The sequence below is a fragment of the Hyperolius riggenbachi genome, chromosome 2 (genome assembly GCF_040937935.1).
Source record: "Hyperolius riggenbachi isolate aHypRig1 chromosome 2, aHypRig1.pri, whole genome shotgun sequence".
Lineage (NCBI taxonomy): Eukaryota > Metazoa > Chordata > Amphibia > Anura > Hyperoliidae > Hyperolius > Hyperolius riggenbachi.
In genome coordinates, this window is record NC_090647.1 from 556,852,753 (window position 1) to 556,866,770 (window position 14,018).

A 14,018-nucleotide genomic window follows, 5' to 3' on the forward strand; every position below is an offset into this window, starting at 1 on the left:
TGTTCCCCCAGTATAAGCCCCCCTCCCCACCCCCCGGTACAGGTAACCAGATGTGGCCCAGTATTATGTAAGTTCCACCTCTAGTATAGCCAGATGGGCACCCAGTGTTAGGTAGCCCCTGCCTCCAGTTTAGCTAGCCAGATGTTCCCCCAGTATTTTTCCTACTCAGTTTAAGTAACCAGATGATCTCCCAGTATTAGCTACCCTCCTTCCCATGTTAGATAGCCAGACCAGCACCTCTCCCATTTGGCTTACAATCTTAAGAGGTTTTGGGAACACAGGATACATTAGGAGAAGAAGCGGACTTCTCCCATCAGGCTTTACAATCTAAGAGGTGGGGAACACAGGATACAGTAGGAGAGGAAGAGGACCTGTCCCATCATGCTTACAATGTAAGAGGTGGGGTATACAGTAGGAGTGAAGAGGACCTGTCCCATCATGCTCACAATCTAAGAGGTTGGGTATACAGTAGGAGAGGAAGAGGACCTGTCCCATCATGCTTACAATCTAAGAGGTAGGGGAAGACAATTATACAGTAGGAGGCAAGAGGACCTGTCTCATCAGGCTTATAATCTAAGAGGTGATGAAACACAGGATACAGTAGGAGGGTAGAAGACCTGTCCCATCAGATTAGAATCCAAGAGCTGGGGGAACTCGGTATACAGTAGGAGGGGGAAGGACCTGCTCCATAGCCACCTTGCGCCTTCCGACCCTGCAGGTCACATGACAAGCAGGGACGGGAGCCTCTAGGAGTCACAATGGCACAGCTGAAGAGAAAAGTAAAGAGGATGTACTGCTTGCTCAGTTGGCAACAGGTAGTGTATGCCATTGCTGCCATGCTCTGCTTGTTTTGGTGGTGGTGGTGGTGGGTGGGGAAGGGGGTGTTATTATGGAGTGCAGGGCGGCCATCCAAATTTTGCAGGAGGCTCGGCTGGCTCAGTTTTACTGGGAGGGACCTGCCGGGTTTTAGTTAAGCTCCTGAACACGAGACAACTATACACATCCAGAAGACCTTAGAGAGATCTACTCACTTCCTGTCAGCACAGGAAATGATGGAAATTCTCACACATTGGGACAGAGGATAGTCATAACAATCCAAAAGAGAATCTTATGCTTAACACTCAATACTTCATGGAGTAAACTCAGGTCATATATTTCTTCCTTCCCTCTTCCTCCCTCACCAGGGTATATCCAAGGGCACCTGTCGCCATCTCTAGTCATGTGATATTGTTGACTGAATTAGTGGGTGGGTCAGGGAAAAAGAGATGCACACAATATATGACTAATTCTCTATCCATAAACAGTTGGTCACAGGTTCACTTTCCTGGATCAGTTCAATTGAGCGCACAACCTACCAACTACTATAGGCTCTGACGTAGACCGCGATGGGTACTTGGTGCTCAGGTGAGCCAGGAGTTTATTGTGAGAGCCGAGCCAGCTATTATATAGTGGACCCCTGGTGCTCGGCTGTTCGATAGCTGGTGCTCAGCTGTGGTGTAGCTGAGTGTTGGAGGTTGAATACTTGCATCTATGGAGCACCAGTGCTTGGCTATTCAATAGCTGGTGCTCGGCTACAGTGTTACCAAATGTGGACTGTGCTTAGCTACTTAGCTTAGTGTAACCGAGCTCCAGATATCGGCACCAGCTCTAGATACAGTGATCGGTGGGGTTGGGTGGCGAATGGTGGTAATAGCCTGGCATAGAGGGTTAGTGTTAAGAAAGGACTTTGCTGGGAGGGCAGGGTTAATGTTAGGAGTTGAGTTAGGGGTATGCTTAGGCAAGGGATTTAGAGTCAGGCGAATAGATCAGGGTTTTTTTGGGGGAGGGGGATAGTGTTAGCAGTCAGGAAAATTGTGAGTAGAATTTCAGTGATAAAACATTACTAATATTCTACCTATCAGCAACGCCCAATTTTTACATGCCTTTATTATTCATACTCTCACTTTCCATTACATTTTTTACTGCAGTTAAACTTTAATAAAACCCATACATGTGGCAATAAAATCATAATTCAATACCTTTTTTTGCATAATTCATTTAAATAATGTTTTATTATCAGCATGTAGAACAATGAACTAGAAAAGGTTAGTATTCTTTATAAGAATAGACTCCACCCTCCTCCTTACTTACGTTGGTCACATGAAGGGGAACCACAAGGTTCTTCTTTGAGACCCTTTCTCTTGCTATTACATAGTAAGCAGAAATTATATCAGTACGTTCTGAATGGAGATTGACCCCTAGCCACAGATGGCAGTTTTCAGTAGATTTTAAAAAAATAATACTATTTTCTGGAAAACTGAAATATTGGTTAACTTCTTTTCCTTAAATTTAATTTTTTTTCTTTTTTTTTCTCCTTTTATGCATACCTCCCAACTTTTTGAGTTGAGAAAAAGGGAAACTTAAGCCACGCCCCTGACACACACCCTGGCCATGCCCTCACCACGCCTCTACTCACACATACCACAAAGATTTCATAAGCAAAATATGTTGTTTTATAATTCAAACCACATTGGTCCTTTCTATCCTGGTTCATTTTCCTTCATAGTAACATTGTAAAATTAGTAATATATCCATTTAAAGGATGTGAATAAAGTTTAGAGTCAATCAAACACATTTTTAGTATAGAAATACATATATTTACATAGAAAGAGGGACAAATGAGGAGGAAAGAGGGACAGAGGGACAGGGCTCCCAAAAAGGGACTGTCCCTCCGAAAAATGCACAGTTGGGAGCTATGTTTTATGGACAGAACTACCAGATTATCACTATTTGGAATTATCTCCTATAAACACATCTAAAAACAATGCTAAACACTGCTGCTCTCTTCAGACAGGGGCTGATCATGTGACCCGGTGGTGAGGGATAGGGCCTCAGCACTGCAGCTTGAGATACACAAATAGATCCTCCAGTGCAAAATGGCAGAAATCTCACAGCCGAGTCAAAACAGAGGAAGAATACTGTAATCAGGCCTGCATGTGACAGGAGGATAGACAAGGGTATAATAACAGCGCTTTCATTTCTTCCCGGCGTGCCCGGTCGCCACCACACTATATTTAGAGGCAGCCGAAGGAACTGCAGCGGCCACGAAACAGTTAAGGTTTAATATAGGCCAAATCCGTCCTTAATATACTGTAAAGATTAACCGTGTTATTTCCGGACGACGGTCACTGGCAGGTCAGAACATTTTGTTTTCCCATCACACTGACTCTTTGTAAATTTATGAGCTGTACAGTACATGCCGGCCGCTGGTTATATGTTAACCATTGTATATGATAAACAAAGCTCTCATAAAGTCTTATTAAACAACAGCCGGCCAGTGTCGGCACAGAGCTGGCACCGCACTCACTCCTGCCCTTTATTAAACATTTAACCCCTTCACGGGCGGACTGGGAGGGGCCCAGCACCAGAATAGCATAGTGCTTCTTGCATGATGGTAAAAACAGGACATTTCTTTTTCACTTCACTTTATTTTCAGCCTCTTTTGCACGTCTACGCAGGCAGCCATCACGACGCATGGCACCAAGTTGTGAGTTTCCCCGATTCAGTTGCAATCCTATCTCTTTATATAATCTCCCTGTGTCCCTGCATCCCAATGCCTTGTGTCAGTGCTATTGCACTGCTGCGCATGTCCTGCACTGACAGCTGTTGGGACAGGACGCAGGACGGGCCAGGGGCTGGGCTGGTCGGGCGGGCAGATGGGTGTGTGTGCGTGCGGTGGACGGGCGCGCTGTAATGCTGCAGCGGTGACAGACCTAGAGCCCGTTTTTAAACGCGCTTAGGTCGCCTAGTCCTATATAATATTCTACCTGAGTCCTTGCGTCCTCCTGTGTCCCTGTGTCCGTGCCTCCAGACCTGACAGTTGGCTGTCGGTGAACCTCATTGCATTGTGGGAAATAACAGCTTTTTCCAACTGCCAAGTAAGCATCATCTCCCTGTGTGCATATACTTCAGACAGTAGTGGGGGACGGGCGAGTGGGCAGTGTTTGTTTTGGGGGTGGGTAGTGGCCATGGCCTAGCGCCCGTTTTATAACAGGTGGGCCTTTTTACTAGTTCTAGTTCATTTATAAATGAATGGAATCACACCGCGAACGCACAAATATGCATGCAATTTTATGTTGCAATTCCACATTAAATCACTACGTGTGGATGGGAACATCAGACAGAGGATTCTATACACTTCCGATGTCCCTGCAGATCACATCGCATGTCCGGAGACACAGCTGAAATTTCACAAGTGGAAATGAGGCCTTAAAGAGGAACTCCAGTGAAAATAATGTAATTAAAAAAGTGCTTCGTTTTTACAATAATTATGTATAAATGATTTAGTCAGTGTTTGTCCATTGTAAAATCTTTTAAATCCCTGATTTACATTCTGATATTTATTACATGGTGACATTTTTACTGTTGGTTGATGCTTTTTTGGCAGTTGGAAACAGCTGTAAACAGCTATTTCCCACAATGCAACAAGGTTCACAGACAGGAAACTGCCAGGAATACCACAGTCCTCAGTTTCTTGTGGGAGGGGTTTCACTACAATATCAGTCATACAGCGCCCCCTGATGGTCTGTTTGTGAAAAGGAGTAGATTTCTCATGTAAAAAGGGGTATCAGCTACTGATTGGGATAAAGTTCAATTCTTGGTCGGAGTTTCTCTTTAAGGTGCCCATTAATGGAACAATCTCCCAAACCTTTGACTGGATGATCGGTTGGATTAGGTACCATTAGTATTGCAGATTTACAACAAACAATCGTTCCTTCGATCCTTTTGGCAAGACAAATGTCAAAACGATTTTTTAGTTTAATCAGGTTGCTTATCATTTTCTCCTCCATTGGTGGGCCCAAATCATCGTTTCCAATCGATTGCAATGATCGATTTGGGCAGTTTTTAATTGGCAGCTGAAGCTCAGGATCAAAATCAGATACTTGCCTAAAGAGAGGGAAGCCTTAGGATCCTATTGAGGCTTCCGTCGCTGAGCGTGGCTCCCTTACAGATTGGGGGAGCGCTGCTTCCAGTTCCAGTCTCGCAGCGTGGCCACGCAGTAGACACACTACTGCACATGCACAGTAGCACGTAGCCTGCAGTTCCAGCTTACTGTGCGGGCGTGCTCACAAGTCTACTGCGTGGCCACGATACCGGGAGAAGTGCTGCACAGCCCCGATGTGATCAGCGACAATGCATTGTCGCTAATCTTCTGAGAGGCCGTGCTCAGCGACAGGGGGGCATTAGAACAGAGAAGGAAGCCTCAATAGCATCCTGAGGCTCCCCTTCCTTTAGGTAAGTATCTCATTTTGTACTAGAGCTTCGGCTCAGGTACACTTTAAGAAATACGGAAAGCAAACTTGACAGCAGACCTTGCTATGGGGAAGACTTTGTGTGGACTGGAGGTGAGGAGAGTCACATGATCAGCTGAGCAGCCAATGGAACGAGTGAGGGGGAAGGAAAGGAACCTTTACCTCAAATACACACACAGGAGCTGGTATATGATTTTCAGAAGTGACATGAAGGACATGTTACTCATTTACAAATGTCGGGCATAAGCATTCGATAGTAAAATAAAACACATCTGCGTTATGTCGTAATACCTGCATAGTGCCGATCTTTTGGTAAATGAAGTGGCAGATTTACCACATGATATGCCCATTCTCTCACCAGCAGATTCCAAACACTGATCAGTGTTTTTGGGCCACTTCCTGTTTATGTTAGGATAGACTGTCAGATTTCAGGCAACCCCCTATAAATAACATTGGGACCGGAAACTGATGTTCTTTAAAACTCTGCTGACATACTGAGATAGCATAACGCAAAGGAGCCTGAAAAGATTCTTATCATGCCCATACATAGTACAAATACCGTATATTCTGGCGTATAAAACTACTTTTTAACCCTTGAAAATCTTCTGAAAAGTTGGGGGTCGTCTTATACGCCGGGTGTCATTGATGCCGGGTGATACGCCCTATCCTGTTACCGCCTCTCATATCTCGCTGCTGAGGACTGTAGTGAAGCGGTGCAGGCGCACATGTGCGAGATCCTATCCTGTTACCGCCTCTCATATCTCGCTGCTGAGGACTGTAGTGAAGCGGCGCAGGCGCACGTGTGCGAGATCTGAGAGGCAGAGAAGGAGGTAAATAGGATACAAGGGTGGGACTGAATGGTGAAAGAGGCGTGTTTTATGGGCACAGCGCGATCTATTCTTCCATACCGCTCTGATAAACAGGTAGACAGGGAGAGCTGAGGAAATCTGCTTATGGAGAGGGAGAGTTGACCAATCCAACCAGTCAATTGACTTCAGTATATACTGTTATAAACTGGGTGCCACATACAGTACAGCACCAGTATCTGTTCATACATAGCACCAGTATATGATTTTTATTTTTATTTGGTGTGCGTTGGAAGAGGGGTAGTCTTATATGGCGAGTATATCCCAAACTCTATATTTTAACTGGAAAAATTGGTCTGTCGTCTTATACGCCGGAATATATGGGTAGATTGGTTTTCCCGTTCATTTGAAGAAAAACAAACAAACGATCAAATAGAGGAAATAATTGAAAAGAATCTTTTTTTTTTTATTAATAAGCAATGATCGATTATTTTGTTTTTTCGAAAAAATTGGATCGGATGTGTTGGAAAAAGCATGTTGATTGCTTTGAAAATTGAATGGTGTATGGAAGGTTAGATAAAATAATCCAATATATCGAAATCTTAAAGAAAATAATAATAATAATAATAATACATTGAACATCTAAGGCCACCTTTATGATGCCCATACGTGGTACAATTAAAACGATCGAATAGAGTAAAAAAGTGCAAATATTTCATTTTTCTATTGAGAAAAACGAATGACTATTCATTATTTTTTTTTTTTATAAAAAATCTGATTGGTCATGTTGGAAAAATCTGGGTGATGGTTTGTGAAATTGTATAGTGTATGTTGTAGGTTGTATAAGAAAATTTTATTAGATAAACCAACTTTTTCTTCATAGTTGATTTTTCTCTGATTTGTTTTTCTCGGATTTACGGAAAAATCGAACGTTTGTGTAGGGTACTCGAAAAGAGTTTTAAAAACGAATCGACCAAATGGAATAATCAATCAAATTTCTCTGATCGAAAGAAATGAAAAATTGTACCGTGTATGGGCAACTGTTAGGGTGACAATTCTAGGTTGAGAGCAGACACTCCCCTTGGCTACAGCCAAGCGACTTGTACGGTTGCTGTGGGGAGGCGGGGCCACATCTCTGGGCAGGATGGAGCAGCTTAAGGTGGGCGGAGTAAGGAGGAGAGCAGTGCACTTGGCCAATGCTGCTCCTTAAAGAGGAACTCCAGTGGAAATAATCTAATAAAAAAATGATTCATTTTTACAATAATTATGTATAAATGATTTAGTCAGTGTTTGCCCATTGTAAAATCTTTCCTCTCCTGATTTTCATTCTGACATTTATCACATGGTGACATTTTTACTGCTGGCAGGTGATGCTGCTTGCTTTTTTGGCAGTTGGAAACGACTGTAAACAGCTATTATTTCTCACAATGCAACAAGGCTCACACAGTGTGATGTCAGAACCATGGTCCTGACATCACACTGTGGGAGGGGTCTCACCACCATATCAGCCATACAGACCCCCCTGATGATCTGTTTGTGAAACGGTAAAGATTTCTCATGGGAAAGGGGCATCAGCTACTGATTGGGATGAAGTTCATGTCTTTAAAGGTCCGACATGTCCCGTGAGACACCTGCACACATCCAAATCCAGTCTGTATGAGGTGTTAAGGTGTGTACATGAGCACAATTACTCCTGGATTCCTCGAGCCACAGTTTGGGGCTGAGCTCTGCACAGATTCGTCACTAGCCTAGAGGCTCACAGTGTGTTATGTTGCTAAGGAGGGGGAGGCAGGCCGAAGGCACAGCACACGATGGAGAGCAGGGCCGGCCCGCTCATGAGGCGGGGTGAAACATTTGCCTCAGGCGGCAAACTTCTTGGGGCGGAACCCGCCTGCCCGTGGGTGCGGGGGGGCCGCCGCCGAGCCGGAGGGGTAGCGGGCAGGACGGGGGTATTGAGCCTAGCGGTGGGGAGGGGGGTCGGACACCCCCCTCCCTTGCCTGGGTCCCCCGATCTGCGCTTCCCTCCAGCTGTAATAGGAAGCAGCCGATGCCCAATCGTAAGTGGCACGGGCGGGGAGGACTCACCTTACCCGCGTTCCAGCGTGCGCTCCACTGATGTCACTTCCTGCATCGCGGTCCACTTACAATACAGTGGGTGGCGATGCAGGAAGTGACATCAGTGGAGCGCACGCTGGAACGCGGATAAGGTGAGTCTTCCCCGCCCGTGCCTCTTACTATTGGGCATCGGCAGCTTCCTATTACAGCTGGAGGTCCGACCCCCCTCCCCACCGCTAGGCCCAATACCCCCGGCCTGCCCGCTACCCCTCCGGCGGCCCCCCCACGGGTGGGGGGGCAGCGGCAATTTTTTTTTATAAATTTGCCTCAGGCAGCAAAAAGTCTAGGGCCGGCCCTGATGGAGAGGTAATCAAGCAGATCAATTGATTAGGACAAGATGATCCGGCAGTCCAGTCCTCTCACTAATGCATCGCCTGCTGCCCTCGGAATGGGAGGGGCTGCTGTACATGGATGATACACATGGAAGAGGGGGCTGCACATGAAATGAGAGGGGCACTGCTGCATATGGACGGGAAGCCCCAACATTCGTAGCCTGGGGTGGTAAAAATATAAACCGGGCCTTGTTGATACTAGATCTCTGCGATAAACCATCAGAATGTAAACCGTTAAAAAGCTGACACGAAAGTTGACCGAAAACTGTTCTAATTTCCCTTTAAAGAGCTTTGATGTTCATTTAGTGTCTGGCTGATCACCAGCTGCTGAAATATGCGACTACAAGTGTCATGTTCTGCCGCAATTCATCTTGCAGGATTCTTCCCACTGACAAGATATTCAGCTGGAGAGGGGGGTTAATCCTCCAGGAAGACACAAGCTAATTAGCTCTAATTAATTACTGTAAGACAGCCGTTGTAGGAAGGCAGAGATGGGCGAGCAGTGGCCGGCGTGCTGTTACGCTGCAGCCGGCGGTGGGCGTGGCCCCCGCACACGCACCCTCACGGAAAGCGTCTCGCAAGGGAAAGAGCGCGCCAGTACACAGAGTACAGGCCCAGAATACGCCGCCATACTGAGCTGATTACTTTCAGTTAATTAGATATGAGCAAACCCAGCCTAATGCCGGCTGAACAAATCCCAGGACCGGCGTGTAAACAATGCGAGATGGGTGTCCTCAGCGGCCCTCGGCGAGGAAGAAAGATGAAATATTAACAGCGGCAACAGGAGAGGACGGGGCCGTGATCAGGCTTCATTAGCGGCTGCTGTCAGGCGATAGAGGGGGCTCTCTTGCTGGGGGATTTGGTGGGGGGTGGGAGGGGCAGGAACCGACAAGCAAACAGGTCCGTGTTTCATTCTCTTGTGAAATATTCCTTATTCCAAATGCAGACAGCAAATCAAAGTCGGTTTAAAAATGCAGTATAGGGCTGATTTATCAACAGGTGTGGAGAGAAAAGGAGGGCGGTGGAGAGAGAGTTGGACCGGAACAACCAATCAGGATTGAGGTTTCATTCATGGCAAATCATTGGCCAAGCAACATTCTCACTGCAGGATACAGAGGGGGCATCGCCTGCTCATCCTCTGTCCTCTCCATAGGGCAGAACAGACTGCATGTATATCCATAGACTGAGACTGTCACCTGCCGCTATCACTAAAGGTCATTATGTGTGAAATGTTCCATGCTTACAAGAAGAGATGAATTAAAGAGAACCTGTAACAAAAAAAAAGTTCCCCTGGGGGGGGTACTCACCTCGGGAGAGGGAAGCCTCAGGGTCCCAATGATGCTTCCCCATCCCCTGTAGCTGCAGGCAGTCCAGCACTGGCTTCCTGGAATCCTCCCTCGAGAAACCTGATAAGCTCTGATTTATTCACCTTCCCTGGCTCCAGCGGGGGCGCTGTTGCGGCTCTCAGCACGGAGATAGGGGTCCCCTTGTGGTGTTTTTGGTAACCTGAAGTGGGAAGAGGTCAGAGAAGGTGGGCCCCTCGACACTAACTAGGCCCCAAGCACCTGCCTAGGTTGCCTGGTGGATGATCATGCTCAGGTTACAACAGGTGCTCTCGCTGTACTGAGTATATATGAAACGCACAGCAGATGTCCTAACATGCTGTCCTCAGCTGCACTATGGCTGCAGGACACTAACGAGTAACATCCAGTACAGGTGCAGGCCTGGGTCACTCACGTTATGTTCATTCCAAGCACACAGCCTGGTGTTATGTAAGCTTATCAGCCACTTCTATCTTCACTTCTCTAATGGCATTCATGTGTAAGCAGTGAAAGTTCACAAACGTAAACTCCCAGGGTGCTGCGCTGCCACCTACAGGCCAGCGATAACAGCCACAGGTGCTTTTCACTGAAGCACTCTGATCACATGACTGCTGAAGGGTACAGAAAATAATTATACAACCTATAGCAGTGTCATTCTCACCTTTTCATGTCAGCTGTCATTTTCAGAAATCCACAGATTCATGCATTCATATCCATGGTGATATACTGCACTGTTTGGTGAACAGAACACCTCCAAATTCCTTTTTTTTCCTGTGTAACTGGCGGCACAGAGCAGGCAAAAAAACATATTTGCCAGGCACCAAACTGCTGTTTGCTGTTTATCGGTTGTTTACACTAGGACAGTAGACGATTTTGCCTCCAATTGACCGACAATCTGATCATTTTGATTGGATCATTTGTCGAACACATGTTTAGAAGAGCTTTATATATATCAAGAAACGTTCAGAGTTAGTAATTTCATTTAAAGGGCCACTTTGGCGAAAGTTTTTAAAAATTAAAATACACGTGTATTTGTCGTATATTTCTCCTAGAGTAAAATGCACTCTGCGTTACTTTTTTCCTAGGTTCCTGTCACTTACAGTAGGCGGTAGAAATGTGACAGATCTGAGAGATTTTGGACTAATCTATCTCCGCACGGGGGATTCTCAGGATTTGTTCTACTTTTGAAAGCTATCCCTGGATGGCAGTGACAAGCTCCAACTGCCATTGTGCATGGTAGGGGACTGGCTCTGCAGTACATTTGGTGAGGTCCTTTCCATTGAGTTTCTATGACAAGAATGAAGAAATTACTGAGATTTGTCCATAAAGAAATGAGATTGTCCAAAATCTGTCAGTTAACTAGCTACGCAAGAAGTTTTGAATCAGGGTGGTACCATTTGTTGGCTAATTAAAAGAACAGACTGCATCTGCACCTTTTAAGTTAGCCAATAAATGGTATCCTCCTGATTCAAAACGTCTTGCTCTTACTGATGGCCAACACGGTAAAATACTCTACTGTTACTAGCTACGGTAAGTGACATCTACATAGGAAAAAATAAATGTATAGTGCATTGTACTCTGGGACAAATGTACATCTGATACACGTATTTTAAATCCTAGAATTTTTTTTGCGATAATTGTCCTTTAAGTAAGAAAAGTTAAAACGTGTTTTTCTCTCTGTTTATTATTATTAATATTACTAGGCAACCTAAGCCCATTTAAAAACAGGCTCTAGGGCAGTCCTCGCCGCAGCATCACAGCGCACATGCGTGCGCCTGCACTTCGCGTACCCCCACGGTGCACGCCCGCAACTCACACGCACGTGCCCGCCGCGTGCGCACACACGCCAGCCCGGGCAGCCCACTGTCTTGCCCTGTCCCTGCGTCCTGTCCCAACGGCTGTCAGTGCTTGACATACGCAGTAGTGCAAAAGCACTGACACAGGGACAGATGCAGGGACACTTGTACTTTATTAGGTAGGATTATTTTTTTAGCAAGATGGGTCTTATGATTTGTCAGTTGGAGAGAGTATTGCTGGAAGGTCTTGTTTGGCAGTGGTCCTCTCAGCCAGGAGACTGCAGTTTTCTGCACAACAGCTTTGTGTTTTGGGTCAGGTCTCAGACACGCCCCTTGCACGTTTGTGAAATATGTGTGAAGACACTCTTAATGATAAGCAGCAGCCTAAGCTCGATTTTATGTTACTTTTGAGGCACTGCAGAATACAAATACCTTATATACTCACGTATAAGCCTAATTTTTTCAGCCCAAAAAAAGTGCTGAAAAGTTACCCCCTTGGCTTATATGCGAGTCAGTGGAGCAGAATAGATGGTGGAGCAGGTTCTGTTATTGGCAGAGGAGCGTAAGGATCTTGCACTAGTGATCCTGCTCTTGCCAGCTGGCTCCTTGCTGTGTCCGCGCCCATCCCCTGCAACATGGTGTGCAGTGTGCGCTACTCAAGACTGCCTTCCTGTGTGGCAATCGCTGTGTCTGATATCTATGACACCATCTAGTGGTGTCTTTGAGACACAGCTGTATCATCCTTGGGGCACATCTGGCTATGGGGAAAGGGGCTATACTGGGGGAGGGTCTTATACACGAGTCAATCACTTTTTCCTGGTTTCTGAGGGAAAAGTGGGTACCTCGGCTTATATGCGAGTATATACGGTATATATATATATATATATATATATATATATATATATATATATATATATATATATATATATATATATATATATATATATATATATATATATAAACTAAGATGATTTCTAAATAGCGCATGATGTTTAGCACAATATTTGTTTTCTTTCGAATCTGCTTAGAAAGCTATCCCTGGAACTAACCATTACCTAATTATTTTCATTGAAATGATTCCGAGGTGATAATAATATGAACGCGAGCCGCAGGATTCTGATGGACCTCATTATAATGAAGTGAAAATACAAAAATCAATATTTGCTTGGACAACTGGCAAATTCCATATTCTGACCTTTCCCAAATAGGCCCCCTTGTGTTTGCCATTTTGGCCGCACTCAGTAACATGCCGGTCTTCCGTGCCCGCATTGAGTATGCATTACCCCTGGGCGGCGGCGGTGTACCCGTCATTTCAGCAGTTCATTAGCAAGGAGTGAAAATGAGCATTTTGGTCGTAGTCTGAGAACGTGAGAGAGAGAAGGTTTATGTGAAGTCTGCGCCTCTTTCACACGCACGCCAACGCTGAGTCACCGTGACTCTGAATGTATTACGAGACGCACGAAGATCATCGTACGCCTCTCTGTTAGTGCTCTGGACTGAACACATCTTGTGAATTCTTCATCTACACAAACTATGGAGGAATATTAGGCATTCCTGCGAAAGGTCTGACCACTCATGGTGAGATCCATTTTGGGCATCTTTGGTTGGTTTGCTTATATCTTCATAAAATTGCGAACCTTCCAGGTGGATAAAATGTAAAGAGACCTTGTCTCAACTCACAGATAGCCGATTAGCACAACACCTCACAAAACGAGATTGTTGGTTGCCCGTCTTCCCAGCCATTTGGGTTAAGTCCCTCTGACAGAGCTTAGTTCTCAGCCTGATTGAGAGACTACCATTCTTTACTGTTCAGGTGGATGCTTCACGGAAGCGGATACCACCCCAAAAGCAATCTCCGCTCTGCACATAACCTTCTTCTGTTCTCCTCGCATTCACGTATACAAGATTTCTCACGAGCCTCACCCCTCGTCTGGAATCACTTTTCACAACACATCCGTCACTCTCCAATCTTTGAAATCTTTAAGTGCTTCCTCAAAACTCACTTTATCTTAGGCCATTCCCCCTTCAACCTATGGCCAAGTTGTAATCTTTATTAGACAACTTAGAAACACTCTGCCTCTAGGTATACCTATTGTAAGCTACCCCACCTCTTGTTTCTTCCCTATTCCTTTAGATTGTGAGCTTGCAAGGGCAGTGCTCTCTCACCCTTTTGTGCCTTGGAATTTGTTATACATTTTTTACTGTAATTACCATGTCTTCCAATTATGTATTTTCTACCAGCGTCTTTATTTGCTGTATACCATTGAGGGTTCGGACAGCAGACTGCATTGCCATTCATCAGATCGATGGCAGAGCACCCTGAAATGGACCACAGAACCTTCCTGGATCTGTGCAG

At 45.4% G+C, this 14,018-nt stretch overlaps 1 protein-coding gene and 1 long non-coding RNA gene across 10 annotated transcripts in view; one reads left to right on the forward strand and one right to left on the reverse strand.

Moving 5' to 3' along the window:
- The window catches only part of LOC137547357 (uncharacterized), a 68,498-nt gene extending 64,623 nt beyond the window's left edge, over positions 1-3,875 (reverse strand). The window contains exon 1 of the long non-coding RNA XR_011026573.1: positions 3,807-3,875. This is a non-coding gene — a long non-coding RNA (uncharacterized lncRNA). The remainder of the gene's footprint in view (positions 1-3,806) is intronic.
- ZBTB20 (zinc finger and BTB domain containing 20) overlaps positions 1-14,018 on the forward strand; it is a 1,072,531-nt gene that overhangs the window by 760,449 nt on the left and 298,064 nt on the right. The window lies entirely within an intron of this gene.